Consider the following 7,633-nt stretch of genomic DNA (forward strand, 5'->3'; position numbering starts at 1 on the left):
TGTCTGTTTTTATTATTTTAGTGTGTAACAATTAGTGATAATTTTATACATTTTAAAATTAACTAGAATGAACATCATCAGTTACAAAATGTTAAAAGGTTAACATTTAAATATATTGTTGATTAAATAAAATTTTTAAACAAATATAGCCATTAGTTTCATCTATATCAGGATAATGACGACAGTAACTATATATATATTTTTTTTAAACAGTAAAATTTTGAGTATGTGAATTGATAACATTTTTGTAAATTTTCAAAAGTATTAAATATATATTGTAGGTTTTCAAATATATACAAATAAATATAATTTACAACATGTTTCTTTTTTATTGATATACATAATACTTTTAACATCAATTTGCTTTTAAAAAATATTTCAATTAATACAGTAGAGCCTCGATTATCCGACTCAATTAGGGACTGGGGTTGGTCGGATAATTGAAAAGTATGAAAAAATCCATTATTAGTGTAGTATATTATTATATCCCATGTAATTAGTATATTAGAATATTGCTATTAACCTACTTTGCGTTGAATTTTCATCGATGTTAAGCCTAACAAAAATTTTTTTAAATAATAATAGTCGCCATTGTATCGTTAAAAATTAGAAAATTAAGCCTCGTTTAAATACACGTGCGACTAAATATCCAGATGGCACAACGTGCTGATTGGTCGACTGAATGACGTCAACCTATTGGAAATGTTGATCAATTAGCCTAAACTTTGTAACAGTTTTGAGAGCGGACAGACGTTATAATTATAAACATTTCATCTAAAACTCGTTAAAAGGCACTTATTTATAATTTCACTAGCTCTTGTATGTATTGACATTAATGTTAAATCAGAAAAACACAACACTTTAATTTGCTGACAAATTTAATGAAAAAGCAAATGTTTTCAGCCAAATCTGTTGGCCATCATCAGGCTAAGAATATTCGAATATAAATAAAATAGAACAAAAATTTAAATACAAATAAAAATAACGAATGACATATATTTATACATTTAATTTATACATGTATAAATTAAATGTATAAATAACATATTAATGTTAAAATTATTGAAAAATTTTCAATTAAACTAAATTACGTGACATCAAAGATTTTAATGTTGAGAGAGTTTTAAACATCAAGAAGTAACTTTTATCTGTTTTTCATTTCAATAAAGCATTTTTGTACATTTACTACAATAATAAAATAATCAAAAACAACAAGTGTAAATTGCAAATTATGTTTTTTTTTTTACATTCTTTATTAGACAATACAGTATTTTTAAACTTACAAAAACTTGTATTTACTGTTTTATATATATTATACAACAGAATATGCTAAGTGGAAATGCAGATTAGTTAACAATTTAATATAATTTTCACCTAAACACAATTCATAGTTTTTAATGCATAATTGTTAAAACATTTTAAATAATAACTTATTTTTTCTACAAATTCTCTAATCCATTGGTTTGCTTTTCAAATCAAGTCCTGTGGAAACTTAAATATAGACACTAATCATCGCTAAACCCGATGTAATATAGCTAATCACCAAACATATGCCGTAAATCCATCGGGCTAGTTTTAAGGCTAATTAAAACATAGTTATACGCTGGAAGAGGAGATCGGATCGGAGGTCCGGATAGCGTAACTGGCAACGCATCTGCACAGTAAGTAGGAGTTGTGGGTTCGAGTCCCGCTCCGGGCCGATTTTTTCTCCCAGCGGTTCTAAATTATTTAAATTAATTAATTTATTTATAATTATTAATATTAATAAGAGATGGCGCCTAACGCTTACCTCTAGTGCCAAATTAATATAGACACTGAATATCATTTTGCTTTTTTTCCTATTATATTTTCCTACTTTATATACTTTATATTTTCCTACACAACACAAACAAAAATAGCTTACTATGAAAACATTACAGTACAAATGCAACATTACTTTTTCTTGGTACTTATATTGATAAACAATTTCCATGATGAAATGTGTGGAAATTCTTATTTAAAACATATTCAAAGGAATTTAAATACAGTATTATTGACTGTTAAATAATTTATACAAGAATTCTATACTTTTAATTTGAAAAATGGTCATACAAATTTGATTAAACATATTTACAGATATACTGTATCTATTATGAAATTTCTGTAAATTTGAAAAGTGTTGTTTCTTAACACAGATTTTGAACTGACATTCAAAAGCACAAAATATCTTTAATATATAAATGGCTTGCTTCAAATGTAAATCCGATGTACAGTACTATAAATGTACATTTACAATACACAAAATATCTATTGACAGAAAGAACTGTCAATCCTAACTAAAGCATTAAAAAAATTTTTTTGATGAGAGTAATCTATGGAGAATAGGCCTATTCTTTATTCAAAATTGTTCAACAACTTTTACATTTGAACTTTATAATTTGTTAAGCAAGATTTGTGAAAATTTCTCTTTCAGAGGTATACAAAACTTAGCTAATTTTATTGTTTCGTCTAACTATATTAAATGCTTGTGACAAATTCAAAGAATATTCTGACTCGTCTTAATTATAAATTTCATCCTTTCTTGACCATTTTATGAATAATATCTGTAACAAATTATAAATTTTCTGTTATTCATTATCTGTGCACGTATATTTAAATTTAAAACACTAATCGCACTATTAAAATTATCTATTGTGTATGATTTGGTTCAGAGGTACTGTACTGTACATAAAGATCAAGTACGAGGGCTGTTCGGAAAGTTCGCGGCCTGAAATAGAACAACAAACAAAATAATGTTAAAACTTTTTTATTTTTCATTGTAGTCTTCTTTGTTAGCAATGCACTTATTTCAGCGATGTTCTAGCTTTTTTATGCCATTACAATAGGTCGATTTGTCAAGGTGTGCAAAATACTCGTTTACTTCAGAGATGACTTTGTCATTTGAGTGGAATCTCTTTCCAACCAAGAATTATTTTAAATTTGGAAAAAGGTGGAAGTCACTGGGGCCAAATCAGGTGAGTACAGTGAATGTGGAACTAATTTTTGGAAGTTAAGTTCGTTTATTTTTTGTTCAGTGATTCTGGCATTATCGTGGTGAAACAGAACCTTCTTCTTCAAGTGTGGCCTCTTCGATTTCTTTCTTCAGTTTTTCCAAAAGTATACAGTAATAGACAGCATTGATGGTCTTTCCTCTTTCTAGGTAGTCAATAAAGATGATTCCTTTAGCATCCCCAAAAAACCGAGGCCATCACTTTCCCCGCTGATGGAACTGTTTTTGCCTTCTTTGGTGGTGGCGAACTGGGGTGTTTCCATTGCTTCGACTGTTCTTTTGTTTCAGGAGTGTAGTAATGGATCCACGTTTCGTCAGTAGTCACAAACCGACGCAAGAAATCCCGTGGGTTTTTCTTGTAGAAGTCCAAACACTTCTTTGACATCAAAGTGCGAACACGTCTTTGCTCAGCGGTCAGCAGATGCGGCACCCAACTTGCTGAGACCTTCGTCATACCCAAATTTTCGGTTAGATGTGGTGCACTCGGTCGACAGAGATGCCTGTTGTCTCAGCTATCTCACGCGTTTTCAAACGGCGATCTGCTAACACCAAATCGTAAACTTTGTCGATATTTTTTTCAGTGACAGCAGTTGACGGCCGTCCGCTGCGAGGGTCATGTTTCACTCTCTCTCTGCCAGATTTAAAAAGGGCTGTCCATTTTTTCACAGTGGTTTACGAAGAAGCAGACTCTCCCAAAACTTCATCCATGTCAGCTTTGATTTGAGATGCAATCAACCCTTTTTTCGTCAGGTATTTTATGACCGCACGAGTCTCCATCTCCATTTTTGACAAAGCATGTGCACATTGACTATCTGCTAAGCTGTCGTGGCAAAACTTTACAACAAATCAAGCGGGAATTGGTATCGTATCTTTAGCAAGGCTGAATTATTCCCGCCAAAAATTAAATTGATCGCAGCGCCGCATATAGGCAAGGCCGCGAACTTTTCGAACAGCCCTCGTATGAAGTTAAAAATTTGTTCAAAAAAATAAATAATCTTAGTAATTTATTAAGTAAAAGTAAACCGTTTTAAAATTATTCCTATAAATTTACGAAAACATGCGAGCTAAACTTTATACTGTATTTTCGCTTTATACTCACTCAATATTACAATTTAAAAATAATAATCTATTTCTGCGTGACTTCGTTCTGACTACCACAAAATATCGACCAGCATTTCCTATTTCGGTGGGTTGACGTCATTCAGCCGACCAATCAGCGCGTTGTGCCATCTGGCTCCCTTTCATGGTCGAATGAGTATTGCCAGCTAAAACACGTAAAAATAATATTAAAGTAGCCAGACATAAGCCAAATATTGTAGCGCTACATCACTAGCGGACATTTGAAATTTGCCGACTAGGACGGTCGGATAATCGAGGCTCTACTGTACAGTACATCAATTAAATGAAGTTGTGTCCTGAGATTGTTGAAGAAGGACAGGATATAAAGACATTTTATTGTTTCTTCTGATATGTGAATATTTTTTATACAATAAAACCTGCATAAATCAGAATTGCATGGTTCTGAATATTTTTTTCCAGTTTGCCAGTTTGAACAGGTTTTTTTTTAATATAGAAAATTGCACCATTCTGAAAATACTTTTTCATTTAGGCAGGTTTTTCTGTATCAATATAAAACTGATATAGTAATATTGATGTTAAATACAGTGACAAATTCTTTTGCAAAACATTGCAAGAGATCAATCACTCTTGCTGTGCCCAGTTGAATGGACAAATCTGACTTAATATTTCTCTACAGTAATTACATAATTTGAAAAATGAATCACTGTAAATCATTTAGAATTAAACATCCTAAACGATTCTCACTGATTCCTTTTGAGTTTCCATCCTTATTAAAGTGTTCTTTTGCAAATTTTAATTTTTTTTATCATTGCCCTATAGGTAGTAAGAAGGCCCTTTTAGCAAGCCCATTGTGGGTTTGGTTAGGTGATGAGGGACATGGCCAAACATCCAGATATGCCATTCCCCAAAAAATTCCTGGGATTTTCCAATCCCTCCAGATTTGATCCCAATAGCAGAGCTTCTATCTTTATCACTTGACCATCCAGACATCTACACATTTTAATTTTAACACTATATATATAGTGTTAAAATTATAGAATATAACTAAATAGATATGATAATCAGAAAAAATGAAATAAGTCTGTAGGAGCTAGGATGGCCTAACTGACACCAGTTGTGAGGTTCGTCTGGCCTTTAGGACATTATCAAAATTACCCTCTCAATGACTAAGCACATCAAACAATACCTTTACTATCTAGAAAACAATTTTAATGTGAAATTTGACAAAACATTTTTGATCTTACACAAGATCAGCATCAGGTCAACAATATTCTAAATTGGAATATAAATAATCAATTTCAAAAAGTTTTTATATAATTGGAACAAAAATACAAAATGCTTAGTTGACCTAATGTACTGTATACCAGATCTCTTTGGAACCTGCTGTCCATCAAATGGAATGCTGTATACCCCTGGAGCCCTACGTTTATTGGTCTTGTCTTTTCCATTACAGAGTAACCTATACAATGTGGAAATTCGCTTATAGACTAACTTGGTACCTGTATTATCAGCTGTTTCTTTGTACAATGTATGTAAATTATGGTCATACTCCACTACAGTGCACAGCAGTGGCGTGCCGTCATTAGAAGCGGTGGAAGCGCCGCTTCCCTTGTATTTTATAAAAAAATAAATACATATTAATTTCAATTATATGAAAATAATCGCACAATATTTTATTATAACCGCATTATGTATTTTATTACAAATTTCTATACTACACGTGAAAAAAAAATATTTCTATTGTATATTCGAATATTAGTGGCGGAGTGGAATCTCTGTATTGTCAGATTTGCGCACGCGCTTTACAGAGCACCGACCTCACCCGGTTTAGCCAGTGGAAGGCTACGACCTTGAGTTGATGCTACACATTCCAACGCTTCCAATTCTATCCGGGACCGGTTCCGGGCTGTTAGCCGCCCGCCCACTAGATATTTCGATTACGTGAATAACGAGTAGATTTATAACTTAACCCAACCGATAAGAATTTATTGGTATGTTTTTACGATAGTTCCGTATAGTTGAGAGGAGTTTAAAAAATCCGTTAAAATATTTGATATATTTATTCCGCTCTCCGATTTTATATTACTCATGGATTTCAATGTTAAACCAGTGATATTACGATTTCGTATGTCCCATCTTTAAGGGGATGTAGAAAAAATTGTGTACAATTCTTGTATAATGTTAAAAAAATTAACCGTTACTTCGACAGCGTCATTTACAAGTAAATTTAATGAATGAGAGAGATGCACGAGGTAGAGAAAAAGCTCTAGAATTTATTTTCCTTAAATTTACGATTTATGTATTCGTTGTCATAAAAATTTGTCTTTCCACTTTTTTCCCGAGACTACAAATATTCGAGTACAAAGTAACTGGTTTCGACTTATTTCTACTTAAGAAGTAGTTAAATAATTAAGCGATTGGGGAATTGGGGACATAAACAAAACCCTGACGAAAGAGCCGGAATATTATTTAAACAAAAGCTTAACCGAACCAATCTATAGCCGAGTACAGTGGGGACTGACTTCTTCGAAATACTGTATTAGATGTAATAAAGACAGAAATTTTTCCAATTCGACGAGAGTGACCGAAAAGTTGTAAATTTTGGAAAATTTCCGTGGACAGCACCTGGTCCTAAAACGAATTAGTTAGAAAACAAAAGACGAACAATCTATTAAGTTTAACGTATTTAGATTTTTACAGCTATGATGAGAAACGTTTAAAATTTACAACAACCCTGTCGCGTCNCCGAAAAGTTGTAAATTTTGGAAAATTTCCGTGGACAGCACCTGGTCCTAAAACGAATTAGTTAGAAAACAAAAGACGAACAATCTATTAAGTTTAACGTATTTAGATTTTTACAGCTATGATGAGAAACGTTTAAAATTTACAACAATCCTGTCGCGTCTTTTGAGATATACCAGTGATGAGACAAAAGAGACATTAACCGGTATCGGCACCCTCGGGATTTGTCATGCATGCACGCAACGCACACCTACCAAGATCGTCTCTGATTCCATCCACGAGTCACTGATAGGGAGCAATTTTAACTAGGTGGATTGTTTTAATATTTAAAAAGTAACGAATATCTTATGCTATTTTTATGTACTTTTCTTCACAAAACTATATTCATACAATCGAATATTTTGTACCAGGTATGTATAATTGTATATCCATCACACATTTTATTTTAACAAGTAAGTTTTTATAATTTTATTTTTAATTTTAGCCCTTATATTATAGCTAGCAATTTAGAATGTAATTGTGATATTGAAAATTTATTTCAAAAAGTTTTGGCTCGAGACCATATAATGAAAAAGAAAAAATTTGTTCGACATTTTCATGATAAAATTTATGAAGATATAAAATGGCTTTGTGGATGCATAAAAATGCAAAATTTGTTTTGTTGGCCTTGCCTACTATTTTCAAATAAAATTAGTGTGTAGAATGAGATTGGCTTTGACGATTTAAATAATTTGAGTAAAGCTGGCAAAAGACACGAAAATCCTAAATCTCGCATCGATTCTT

This window comes from Centruroides sculpturatus, unplaced genomic scaffold (assembly GCF_000671375.1).
Source record: "Centruroides sculpturatus isolate CEXI.00-Female unplaced genomic scaffold, Cexi_2.0 scaffold362, whole genome shotgun sequence".
NCBI lineage: Eukaryota > Metazoa > Arthropoda > Arachnida > Scorpiones > Buthidae > Centruroides > Centruroides sculpturatus.